The following is a 13,930-nucleotide window of genomic DNA, read 5'->3' as shown; positions in this document are numbered from 1 at the left end:
GAAAAACCCAAGCATCAATTCCTCAAAGCTATTTGGGGCAATTAGGAGGAATTCGCTTGTTTACATTGGAGAAGAAAGGACACAGAAGTAACTGAACATGGGCCAGAATAATTAGCGGTGCTGGACTCATTTAAATTATGTGCCACTTTAATGCATTTTAAAACAACTACTTGCAGTCCCGTTTTATTCCTGGAGGAAAATCAATAACTTTCTACTGGTCATGACCATAAACACCAGATCTATTTCCTGTCTTCTCAGAAAATGTATCCTCTCAGCTTTGTAGACCCAATTTGTAATAATTAAAGCATAAGTCATAATCATCACATTTTTATTTACGTACTGCTTGAACCTGAAAACGGTGGATTTTTCCGTGCAGAACTCCCCTATATGACCACCATGTTGTTTTGTATGCCTACCATCTAGCACGCTGATTCTAAGGATCAATTAATATCAGAAATAAGCGAATAAAGGCTAGGATGCCCAAGTGACTCCCTCAAAACCAATCCAGGCCATGAATTTTACATATTTTCTTTCTTTGGTGTCTGGTCACAAAGTACTGATGGGCAAGAAGAACATGTCTAAGCACATTTTGTATCTTAGGAGACGGGGAGGGAAGGGACCATTTCTCCTTTTGAAAGAACAAATGCAGAAAATTTGGCCTTAAGAGCAGCAAACCCTTTGATCTGAAAGCTGTCATCCAGACCAGGGAGAGCCCTCCACTAACGTATTCAACACACACAGCTCAGCTATGTCTCACAATAGGCTTTACTCAGACTTCAGAATATGTGAAGACCATAAACACAACCTCTCTCATAGCCAACCTGTTCTTGGCCCCAAGAAGATGCCTTGTGAAGCGTAGAGGACGTAATTATTACGTGAAATAAAGAGTAAAGTAAGGCTTGCAGGAGAATCTAAGCACTAAGAATCCTAGGGATCTGCTCCTTTCTGCAGGGAAGGAAGGACCAGGAAAGTCAAACGTCGCCCTCAAACGACCATCTAAAGCCAAGAAAGGAACAGACCTCAAGAAGGGCCTTTCAGTCCACAGTGAGCATATGTCACATGCACACACAATTCCCCTTCGTTTGTGGAACCTCCATTTGCATAAACTATAAATAATGATCGGGACATGTCTGTCTTGGGAATGTGTAACAGCAGGAGTCATCGAGGCCAAGTCAGAAAAGAAAAAAAATGTGTTTAAGGCAACCCAAAGAAACAAGAACAGAGTGTCCAGGTAAGCAGCGGATTAGTTGGCTTCCCGTACATGTCACTTAGGCTTCTTTAACACTGTGGTCCTCTTACATCAGATATTTAAGAAGGGTGCACAGGTCCTTCCACATCTGAGTATGAAGCCGGGGGCTGGGTACAAACCCAAGACCTTCCTGTGAATTCTCTGAGACCAACAGGAAAGAACTAGCCAGACCAAATGAAAGGGGGAGAGAACTGTCAGCTTACCCCAAGGTCAGTTAGACCCTCGGTGTCTACCCGCACTCCCCTATTTGTTTTGGAAGCACAGACACCAATCACAATAATACAATCTTTATCTCTGGAGACATGTTGCCCTCACTTGATTACCTTTAATCAAGCTAGAGTTGGGGACAGTTTCAAGGGCTATGCCACTTCAGTCCTTGAAAAGATACAGGCATCATTTTCAAGACGTAGTATATAGTTATAGCATTCAGACTATCTTATTACATTCCTGGCAACCAAAATAACGTATGTGAAATATTCTCTTTAAAAGTAATAATTTTTCCAAAAGTGTAAAGATTTGATTATGTATTTTTAAATAGCTCTTCCTGCACATGTAGCTGCTAGTTTATGAGCTGATTTAATCTGGCATGTGAAAATTAATGAATATTCTATCTTTGATCTACGCATGCAATTTCATTGATTTTAAGCAGAATCCATCTTCAAGGGCAGTAGTAGAGAATCTCTCCATAATTATCTTTACTAAGACAGTACTGTATTTATTACAAAAGCCATTTCACTTTCTGTGCTGACCCTTTTTGAAATTCAAATTCCATTGGTTTAGTTCACTCTAGAAATGAAGCTCACCCCGAAGCTTGTTTTAGTCACTGTTCTCTTGCTGGGAAGAGACGCTATGACCAAAGCAACTCTTAGGAGAGAGAACATTTAACTGGGGGCTGGCTTACAGTTTCAGAGGCTTAGTCCATGATCATCATGGCGGGAAGCACTGCAGAATGTGTTATCAGAGCAGTAGCCAAGCACTACATCCTGGTCCACAGGCCAAGAGAGAAACCCTGGGGTTGACACACGCTTTTGAAACCCCAAAGCCCACTCCAGTGGCACACTTCCTACAACTAGGCCACGCCTCCTAACCATTCTAATCCTCTTCAGTGCCAGTCTCTGGCGATTAAGTTCCCAAATATATGAGTCTGTGGGGGCCATCCTTATTCCAACCAGCATACTTGGTAATAAGATAACCAGAAGAAAGGTTTGTGTGAATCGTCAACAGCAAACATTCCTGAGGATGTTAGGGGTAGATAAAATAAACCTTTGTGTTTCTTTGCTGTATAATCCAGATGGAGCCAAAGGCATTTGACTTGTCTCCTCTGATCTGCTGTTACCCTTTAGTATTGATGGTGTTGTGAATTAATGTATATAAGCCTTACGGTTTCATTTCAACCTTTTGAGATAATTCTTTTAAGCGTTCATTTTTCCATAATCTCATCCCAAGACTCTCTCTACCAGTTACCTCAACCAACACAAACAATGTAACATGGAACATAATTAGACGCTTAACCACTGGAAAGGGCACTTCCCAAACCAGAAAGTGATGGAAATATGAATAAAATAAAACCAGTTCACAAAGCTCTTTTCAAATACAGCATCAGTTGCCATGACTCACGTCCATAGCAAAACAAATAGAGGGGAATTTGTCATGGCTTCCAAAATGTCTCACGATGTTTCTCAATTATTTTTCTTTAGGAAAGATCTGCAAAGTCATGTGTTTCTTGCCATGTGTACACATGAAAAAAGCCCAACGTCATGCTCCAGAAACACTAGACATATTTCCAACTTCTTTTTGCTCTCAAAATCTGCCACCAGACAGTTTATCTGCACAGTAGATGTCTACTTGGACACCAAATGATAGTCTTATTAAATGTGTGACATCATAAACATAATCTTCAAGTGCTAAGGACACATTTTTCTATTAAAAGGATCTATTCCTTAAGCAAATGTAATGGAAAAAATGAATCATGAAATTCAGTATAAACATAAAACTATAAAATTCTCAGAAACCAAAAACAAAAAAAGTAGAAGAAAATGTTTGAGTCTATGCTAGAAAAAAAACTTCTTAGACATGACATAAAAGACATAAAAGGAAAACCTGACAAACTAGGTCTTACCAGTTAATTTGGCTTCATTAATTTAATCTTAACAAAATTTGATCTTAACTATGTTTGTTTGCTTGTGAACATGAATTCTAGTACTAACCCAGGCTGGCCAGGAACTCCCTAAGTAGCCCAGGCTAGCCACAATTCATAGTCCATCTCCCTGAGCTTTCTGAGGCCTGCAATTAGAGCCTGAGCCACCAGGCCTCGGTAAGTTAGGGACCTTTGCTACTCAGGAGGGGGGGAGGTGAAAAGCTACTGAGCAGGAGAACGTGTTCTCAGATAATTTGTCTGACAGAGGATTAGTAATTAAACATACAACAATTTCTCTAAAAGTAACACTAAAAAAGTGAACAATTGATTAAAATATGGGCAATCGAGACCCATATGTCAATGAAAATTATATACAGGTATTAAAGTAACACACGAAGAGACGATGAACACCATGAGTCACCTGGGAGTTGCAAATTAGAACAAGCCACAATGGCATAGCCCCACATACCCTCCCAGAAAAGTGAAAGTGAAAGCCAGCAGTGACGTCGAATCATGGTGAAGGAGCAGGAAACTTGGCTCCCTTATATTGATGCCAGGGATGGAAAATTATACAGCCCCTCCCAAAAGCAGCTTCTCGGTGTGGCAAACTGTAGGATGGCCCTCAAAAGACATCTATTTCTGGTTTCATGAACTTTTGAAAGTGTTACCTTACATGGACCTGATCACTCCCCCCCCCCCCCCAAAAAAAAGACTATGTCAGGGTAGTTGAGTTAAAATGTTAAGATGGGGAAATGATCCTGCCTTATCTAGCTGCACGCAGCACAAGCACAAAGGAGCTTTAAAGGGGAAGAAGTGAAGGTCTTCGACAGGTCAGATCAAGTCATGCAACACTCTACAACTGAGTGGGCAGGGACTTGGGAGTCCCAACCCCTAACTGAGAAACTGTAGATGGTTGGTGTCTTATGGGAGGAGTGACAATTCTCTTTCCAGGTATGGCTTCTGGTAGGACTACACTCCAGTGGATAGCTGCACACCCAGAAGTCTACGGGCAGCACAAATGGCTTAATGTGGGTTTTTTTTTAACAGAACATACCTGGGAGTGGTGATTTGCTTATGCCTTTAATTCCAGCACTCAGGAGGCAGAGGCAAGTGGTTCTCTGCAAACTTGAGGCCAGCCTGGTCTATATAGTGAGTTCTAGGAGCTCCGTAGTGAGACAAAGAGAAGACTAGGAGGAGGAGAAGGAAGAGAAGGAGGAAGAGGAGGAGGAGGAGGAGGAGAGAGGACATGAAGTTGGGGGATGTAGTATAGAAGGGGCTTGTGTGTGGATCTGGAAGGAATTATGAGGGTAATATGATCAAAATACATGTATAAATTCTCAAAGAATTAATAATTTTTTTAAAAAGAAATTATTTTTTCATTATTGTCTACATCTGCAGACCCGGTGATCCTACAGCAAGATAGAAGGGAGATAAACATGAATCTGGGCCAAAAACTCATGGGCCAGCAAACCTAGCATATACCCCAGCAAAACAAGAGACCCCATCCCATGAGACCCAGCAGCCAAAGTTGTCCACTGACCACCACAATTACATGTGAAGCTGTAGTTACCACAATAAAATATCAATTAAAGGGGCATTTATGAAAGAAGGAAACATTGTCATTTCTGACATGATTGCTGAACATGAAAAACTGAATAAAAGAGGAAGTCATAAAAGCAAAAAGGAGGAGGATTGGGCAGAGGGACAATTGGGGAGATGTTGGTGACAGGATTCAACATCCTGGTTAGATGGTAGGAGTAGTCAAGAGACCAGCACAGAGGCAATAGTCACAGAGGGCTCTATATTGTGATCTAGTTTCAAGTTTTCAGTCAGCCAAGCAATATTGGGTAAGGGTTCCTGTAGGAGGAACAGCAGTGGCCACCTCTGCATAAACGCTGGGGTCGCCCAGTTGCCAAGATAACTTCTGCAGGAGGACGGAATTAAAAACTGCTTGAGAGATCAAGGACTTCTGATGCAGGCAACGCCAGCCAATCAGCAACTGCTGTTTGGAAGAGATGCTTGCTGGGGACCAAGAGGATGCGGGTGGAGGGTATTAAAGGAGCTTGCAACAATGTTTCTAAGAGCTTGCTACAGTGTTCTCACCTACTCCCAGAGTCTGAGCCATTGATTCTGCACTACCTCATCTCCAACCCCTAAGAGCAGGGAGGGTGGGGCAGCAGGCAGTCCAGGGCACAAGCATCAGGTTCCCTCATGTGGAACAGGCCTTAAGTGAAATCAGATACTGGCTTATCTGAATTGTGCCACATTTGTACTAACGTATCTTGCAGGACACCATTGTGGATCAAAAGGATTTGTGGCTGGGTTGGTATTTATGTGTCTCTTTTGGGAGTATGCTAAGTACCTTCCTGTACCAAAGACACTAGAACACAGGGGTAAAGGCTTTATGCCGGCAGTAGTTCGACTTCTCCATGTTTGAAGAGTTGTATGGGTGTTGTCTTCAACAATAGGGCCTAGCTGTTAGTTCGTAGTGAGCAACCTGGGTCTTGGCAAGAACCTGGGTTATTTGGGGATTCCCATGGAACCCCTTTGCCCAAAAATTCAATTAGATATGACCCAATCACAATACTGGAAACTTCATTTGGTGACAAGGGATGGTCAGCTGGGGGGGGATTCTGTCCATCCATCTATCTGCCTCCCTCCCTGCCCAAACACACACAACTTGTTTGATGATTTCATTTAGATCATCTTCATGTATGAATACATTTAGGAAGTTTTCACTGTGTTGGGTTTCCATGCTACCCCTCAAATAGTCTTCAATTTTAGCTGTCTCTGCCTGTATCCCCATCTTCCCCACTTCCCCTCTCCCTCCCCATTTGATCTTCCCAATCCAGCCCCAACCCAACCCATCCATCACTATTCTATTCCTTCCCTAGGGAGATCCATCTGCAAGAGACAGTTCTCGTTATATTGATCATAGCCATTCTGACAGATATAAGATGAAAACTGAAAGTAATTCTGAATTAAAGTCCCTGATAACTAAGCGAGCATAGTGAATATTTAAGTATTCCTCAGTCATCTTTTTCTCTTTAAGAATTCGCTGTTTAGATCTGTATCTCATTTTTTTAATTGGGTTGTTTGTTTTCTTGATATCTGATTTTTTTTGCTTCTTTATATATTTTGGATATTAGCCCTCTATCAGACATAAAATTGGTCAAAATTTTTTCCATTCTCTAAGCTGTCATTTTGACCAAATGTTGGTGTTCTTTGTCATGCAGAAGCCACTTAGTTTCACGAGGTCCCGTTTATTAATTGTTGATCTTGGTATCTATGACAACAGTGTTCTGTTCAGAAGCTCTTTACCTACACCAGTACTTTCTGTTCTGAGAGGTTCAGTGTATCTGGTTTTATGTTGAGGTCTTTGATCCACTTGGACCTGAGTTTTGTGCAAATTGATAAATATGGATCTATTTGCATTCCTCTACATACAGACATCCAGATTGACCATTTGTTGAAGATGTTATCTTTTTTTCTAGTGTATATTTATAGCCTCTTTATAAAAAAAAATCAAATGCCCATAGGTGTGTTGACTTATGCCTGGGTGTTCAATTTCATCGATCACCATGTCTGTTTTTGTGCCAATATCATGAGGGTTTTCTTTTTTTTAAATATTTATTTATTTATTTATCATATATGAGTACACTGTAGCTGTCTTTAGACACACCAGAAGAGGGTATCAGATCTCATTACAGATGGTTGTGAGCCACCATGTGATTGCTGGGATTTGAACCCAGGACCTCTGGAAGAGCAGTCAGTGCTCTTACCCGCTGAGCCATCTCCTCAGTCCTGAGGATTTTCTTATCATAGCTCTGTAGTACAACTACCTTCAGAGAAGTCAGAGATACCTTCAATAGTCCTTTTATTTGGGATTGTTTTATCTACCCTGTGTTGTTTGTGTTTTCATATGAAGTTGAAATTTTTCATTTAAACATCTGTGAAGAATTGTGTTAGAATTTGATGGAAATTGTACTGAATCTATAGATTGCTTTTTGTAGAATGGGCATTTTTACTATATTAACCCTACCAATTCATGAGCATAGGAGATCTTTCTATTTTCTGTTATTATCAATGTCCAAAAGTTTTTATCCTTGGTCTTTCACTTGCTTGGTTAGAGTTACCTTGTGGGATTTTATATTATTAGAAACTATTATAAAATGTGTTGTTTCTCTGGTCTCTTTCTCGGTCCATTTGTTACTTTATATAGGAGGGCTAGTGATTTTATGAGTTAATTTTTTAACTAGCTACTTTGCTGGAAGTGTTTAACAGTTTTAGGAGTTTCCCTGTCCTGCTAGCTGGTTTTGTGTCAACTTGACACAAGCTAAAGTCATCTGAGAGGAGGGAACATCAACTAAGAAAATGCCTCCACAGGACTGATGTATAGGCAAGCCTGTAGGGCATTTTCTTAACTAGTGATTGATAGGGGAGGGCCCAGCCCATTTTGAGTGGGGTCAACCCCCAGGGCTGATAAGTAAAATGCTTTTTGGTTTTGTTTGTTTGTTTTTTGTTTTTTTGTAAACAGTTCTCTTAACTTTCTTACAGCCCTCCCAGTTTCCAGCTCAGCCCCTTCAAACATTTCTCCAACTGTTCCTTCCGCAGTTCCCCATCAGTCTGCTTAAACAGCCCCTTCTCCCAGTTTCCCTAGAACTAGCAGCTCCAACTGTTAGAGAACAACTGTTGGAGCCTATGTGCTCAACTCAGCTTCTCCGGGCTCGACGGTCTCCTAACATCATCATCTGCAGCTACCGCCTTCACTTCTCACTCAGCTAACCCAAATCCTCACCCTCAGCTGGCCTTCCTATAGCTCCCCTGTTCCCAGAAATCCAAGAGGCAATCAACACCGAAGGTCATAGGGTCAAGCAGTTTTAACAGCTAAGAATCACTTTTTTTGTTTTGTTTTGTTTTAGTTCTTAATTGGCTATTTTCTTTATTTGCGTTTCAAATGTTATTCTCCTTCCTGGTTTCCCCTCCAGAAACCCCTTATCCCATCCCCTCCCCCTGCTTCTATGAGGGTGCACGTCCACTACCCACCTACCCACTCCCTGCCTCCCTCCTCCACACCCTGGCATTCTCCTACACTGGGGCATTGAGCCTTCACAGGACCAAGAGCCTTTCCTCCCATTGATGCCCCACAAGGATATCCTCTGCTATATATGTGGATGGAGCCATGGGTCACTCCGTGTATACTCTTTGGTTGGTAGTTTAGTCCCTGGGAGCTATGGGGAGGTCTGGTTGGTTGGTATTGTTCTTCCGATGGGGTTGCAAACCCCTTCAGCTCCTTCAGTCCTTTCTCTAACTCCTCCACTGGGGACCCCATGCTCAGTCCAATGGTTGGCTGCGAGCATCGGCCTCTGTATTTGTCAGGCTCTGGCAGAGCCTCTCAGAAGACAGCTATATCAGGTTTCTGTCAGCATGCACTTCTTGGCATCTGCAATAGTGTCAGGGTTTTGTGACTGTATATGGGATGGATCCTCAGGTGGGGCAGTCTCTGGTTGGCCTTTCCTTCAGTCTCTGCTCCACACTTTGTCTCCATATTTTCTCCTATGAGTATTTTGTTTCCCCTTCGAAGAAGGACAGAAGCATCCATGCTTTGTTCTTCCTTCTTGAGCTTCATGTGGTCTGTGAATTGTATATTGGGTATTCTAAGCTTTTTGGCTAATATCCACTAATTAGTGAGTGGATACCATGTGTGTTCTTTTGTGATTGGGTTATCTCACCCAGGATATTTCCTAGTTCCATCTATTTGCCTAAGTCATTGTTTTTAATAGCTGGGTAGTACTCCATTGTATAGATGTACCACATTTTCTGTATCCATTCCTCTGTTGAAGGGCACCTGGATTCTTTCCAGCTTCTGGCTATTTTAGGTAAGGCTGAAACGGCCAGTTGACTAGCAACTAGAGACCCTTTAAAGGGCCAGGTGCACAAGAGAAATCACACTACACTGCTGGTTCAGGGTTCTATAAGAAAACAGGCTGAGGAAACCATTAGGAGCAAGCCAATAAGCAGCATTCATCCATGGCCTCTGCATCAACTCCTGCCTTCAAGTTTCTGCCCTGTTTGAGTTCCTACCCCAACTTCCTTCAGTGGTAAATTACAATATGTAAGTCTAAGCCAGTTTGCTTTTGGTCATGGTGTTTCATCACAGCAATAACTCAAACTAAGACCCTTGTGGAATTTTTAGGTCACTTATATACTATTATATCATCAGCAAATAAAGGTTCTCTTCCAATTTGCATTCCCTTGATCATCTTCAGTTGTTCAAATGCTTTAGCTAAGATATCAAGACTTCATATATATTCAATAGAGAGAATGGCAACCTTACCTTCTTCCTGACATTAGTAGAATTGGCTTGAGTTTCTTCCCATTTAAGTTGCTGATGACCGTGACCTTACTGTAAAATGCCTTTATCATGTTAAGGTATGCCCCTTGTATTCCTAATCTGTCCAGGACTTTAATCATGAAGATGTGTTGGTTTTCATTAATAACCTTCTCTGTATGCAATGAAAGGATCATGTGGGGTTTTTCTTTCAATTTGTTTATACAGTGGGTAACATTTATCAATTTACATATGCAGATCCATCCCCGAATCTCTGGGACAAAGCCTACTTAAACCATGGTAGATGATCTATTTGCTGTGTTCTTGAATTTGGTTTGCATATAATTAATTGAGAACTTTTGCCTGTATGTTCACAAGGTCTGTAATCTCTTTTTTTCAACCTTTTATGTGGTTTGAATATCAGGGTTATCTGTAGCCTTGTAAAACTACTTGGGCAGAGCCCCTACTGGTTTTATTTTGTGGAGATATTTGTAGAGTGTTGATGCTAACTCTTCTTTGAAAGTTTGGTAGAATTCTAGGCTAAAATTATGTGGCTCAGCTGGCTTTCTGATTGGGAAACTTTTAATGACTGCTACTATTTCACTAGGGGTTATAGGTCTGGTTAAATTATTTATCTTACCTTGGTTTAATTTTGGTAAGTGGCGTGTATCAAAAAAATTATACATTTTTTAGATTTTTTTCATTTTGATGGAGAACAGGTTTTTTAAAGTGCATCCTTATGATTCTCTAGACTTCCTCGGAGTCTGTTGTTATGCCCCCCTTTCATTTACAATTTTGTTAGTTTGGGTATTCTCTCTCTGCCTTTTAGTAGATTTGAATACTGGCTTGTCCATCCTCTTGCTGATTTTCTTAAAGAACCAACTCTTTGTTTCATTGATTCTTTGTATTTTATTTGTTTCTATTTTATTGATTTCAGCCCTGGTTTGATTATTTCTTGCCATTCATTTCTCTGGGCCGTGATTTCTTCTTTTTCTTCTAGAACTTTAAAGTGTATTTAATATTTTCTTCCATCCCGTTCCTGTGAGGTGACATCGATCTTTGATGTTAAAGTTTGTTTATTGAATACAGCATGAGGATAGATCCTCTTTTCACATCCATTGTTCATCTGTGTCTTTTTATTGGGGAGAAATATTAATGAACAGTGTTTATTGATTCCTGTTCTTTTGTTGTGGTAGTGTGGTATGTGTGGGGGAGGTTCCCTTCTTTTGATTTGCTAGTCTGAGATTATTTTTCCCTATGTTTTCTTGGCTGTGGTTAACCTCTTTAGATTGGAATTTTCCTTCAAGCACCTTGTGTAGGTCTGGATTTATAGGTAGATATTATTCAAATTTGGTTTTTATCATGGAATGTCCTATTTTCTCCATCTACTATGATTGAAAGTTTTGCTGGGTATAGTAGTCCAGGCTGACATCTGTGGTCTCTAGGACATGTAGAACATTTTTCCAGGCTCTTCTGGCTTTTAGAGTCTCCCTTGAGATGTCAAGTGTTATTCTAATAGGTCTGCCTTCATAGATTACCTGGTCTCTTTCCCTTGCAGCCTTTAATATTCTATCTTTGTTCTGTATGTTTAGTGTTTTAATTGTTATGTGATAAGAGGACTTTCTTTCCTGATCCAGTCTAGTTGGTGTTCTGTAAGCTTCTTGTACCTTAATAGGCATTTCCTTTCTTCTGTGATTTTGTTGAAAATATTTTCTGTGCTTTGACCTGGATTTCTTCTCCTTCTTCTATCCTGTTATTCGTAAATTTGGTCTTTTTGTGATGTCCCAGATTTCTTGGATGTCTTTTTTGTTCTGGGATGTTTCAGCTGTAACATTTTCTTTGACCAAGGTGTCCGTTTCTTCTATTGTATCATCAGTGCTTGAAATTCTCTCTTTCATCTCTTACGTTCTGTTGCTGAGGCTTGCCTCTGAAGTTTCTCTTTGAGTTCCTAAGTTTTTCATTTACCGATTTCCCTGAGTTTAGGTTTTCTTCTCCACTTTCAGGTCGTGAACTGTTTTACTCATTTCCTTCCACTATTTCTGTGTGTTTTCATCAAGTTCTTGAGATTTAGTCATTTCCTCTTTAAGGGCCTCTATCATGTTTATAAAGGCCATTTTAAGGTCTTTTTCTCATGCTTTCACTATGTTGGAATGCTGTGGATACACATTGTCCTGATTGTTACTGATTTTTGCTTTTACACTCCAATCTGGACATCTACGGTTGGGAAGACTGTAATTCTAGGTGCTGATATCCGGTCCTGTCTTTGTTGAGTAGGTGTTTTGTTCCTTGACTTCTGTTGCCCTCTCTGGCCCTTAGGAGAGTGTGATGGCTACATGTTGCCTGGTAGAAAATTTTTCAGGGATCCTAATAGATGTTGCTATTAGGAGTTCTAGGCAAAATGTGTTTCTGAATATGGGGAGATGACTTAGAATGGAGATGGACTAGAGGGGGATGAGGGAGACCACAGGAAGAAGTGAAGCCAGGTGTATCACCAGGGTCTGCTTAGGCCTGTGGGGATGTGGGCAGAGAGTGAGGAAAAGACAATGTATGTGCTCTAATACAGAGCTGAAGATAAGATTAGAGGACTAGACTTGGAGAAACGAAAGGAGAGGTGATCTGCAGTTAGTCAAACTGCTTCACAAGCCAGAGTGACTGAGTAGATTTTTAAGTATTTTTACCATAAAAAGAATTAAATATGTGAAGTAATTTATATATCAAGTAGCTAAATATAAATATATTCATACATATATTTTAAAATCTGTTGTGTATCATAAGTGTATATGATTTTCATTTGTCAACCTGAACAGACTTTTTAAAAATCTAGTATTTTTAAACAGTATACTAGGCAGGTACTCTACTGGTGAACTACATTACATCCCCAGTTACAGCATAAGAATCTCTTCCTTTAACTGGATGTAGATCTCTCCTGAGAGACACACCCAGAATACAGCAAATACATAGGTGAATGCCAGCAGCAATCCACTGAACTGAGAATGGGACCCTCTTTGAAGGAATCAGATAAAGGACTGGAAGAGCTTGCAGGGGCTTGAGACCCCATATGAACAACAATGCCAACCAACCAGAGCTTCCAGGGACTAAGCCACTACCCAAAGACTATACATGGACTGACCCTGGACTCCAACTGCACAGGTAGCAATGAATAGCCTAGTAAGAGCACCAGTGGAAGGGGAAGCCCTTGGTCCTGCCAAGACTGAATCCCCGGTGAATGGGATTGTTGGGGGGAGGGCGGTGATGGGGGGAGGATGGGGAGGGGAACACCCATATGGAAGGGGAGGGGGAGGGAAAGGGGCATGTTGGCCCGGAAACCGGGAAAGGGAATAACAATCGAAATGTAAATAAGAAATACTCAATTAATAAAGATGAAAAAAAATATCAACAACAACAAAAAAAAAGAATCTCTTCCTTTATATCAGATGTTTTACGTTCCCCATACAGTCAAATCCTATAAGCATTTTAGTAGAATTACTTTTGTACCTACTATAAATGTTTATATATTCTCTTAGGGTTTTATTGCTGTGAAGAGACACCAGGACAAAGAAACAACATTTAGTTGGAACTGATTTACAGGTTCAGAGGTTCAGACCATTATCATCATGGCAGGAAGCATGGCAGCATCCAGAGTCCTGATGCTGAAGAAGGAGCTGAGAGCTCTGTGTCTTGATCTGTTTCTTCCTCACTGGTTGGAACCTCAGCATAGGACCTCAAAGTTCACCCCACAGTAACACTTTCTCCAACAAAGCCACACCTATTCCAACAAGGACATACCTCCTAACAGTGTCACTCCCTTTGGGCTAAGCATTCAAATACATACATCTATGGGGGCTAAACCTAGTCAAACCACCACATATATTGATATTGAATTTTTGTTGTTCTTTTTTTTTCAAAACAGGGTTTCTCTGCATAGCCGTGACTGTCTTGGAACCTACTCTGCAGAACAGGTTAGCCTTGAACTCAGGGATCTGCTTGTCTCTGCCTCCCAAGTGTTGGGGCTATATGTATATATTAAATGTAATTTTGCTAGTATAAGAAAGTAACTCCTAAATCAGATATAATTTCATATGCTAAAGTTCTGCCATCCCCTTTGCTATGTGCACAGTTCTGCTCCCCTCGCGCTTCTCTTTCCCTTGTCTAGAAGAATGATGGTGAAGGGTTCTGGCTCGCCAATCAGATTAATTGGTCTCCAAACTTTGAT

The sequence above is a fragment of the Rattus rattus genome, chromosome 6 (genome assembly GCF_011064425.1).
Source record: "Rattus rattus isolate New Zealand chromosome 6, Rrattus_CSIRO_v1, whole genome shotgun sequence".
Taxonomy (NCBI): Eukaryota; Metazoa; Chordata; class Mammalia; order Rodentia; family Muridae; genus Rattus; species Rattus rattus.
Note: the sequence above shows the minus strand (reverse complement) of the source record.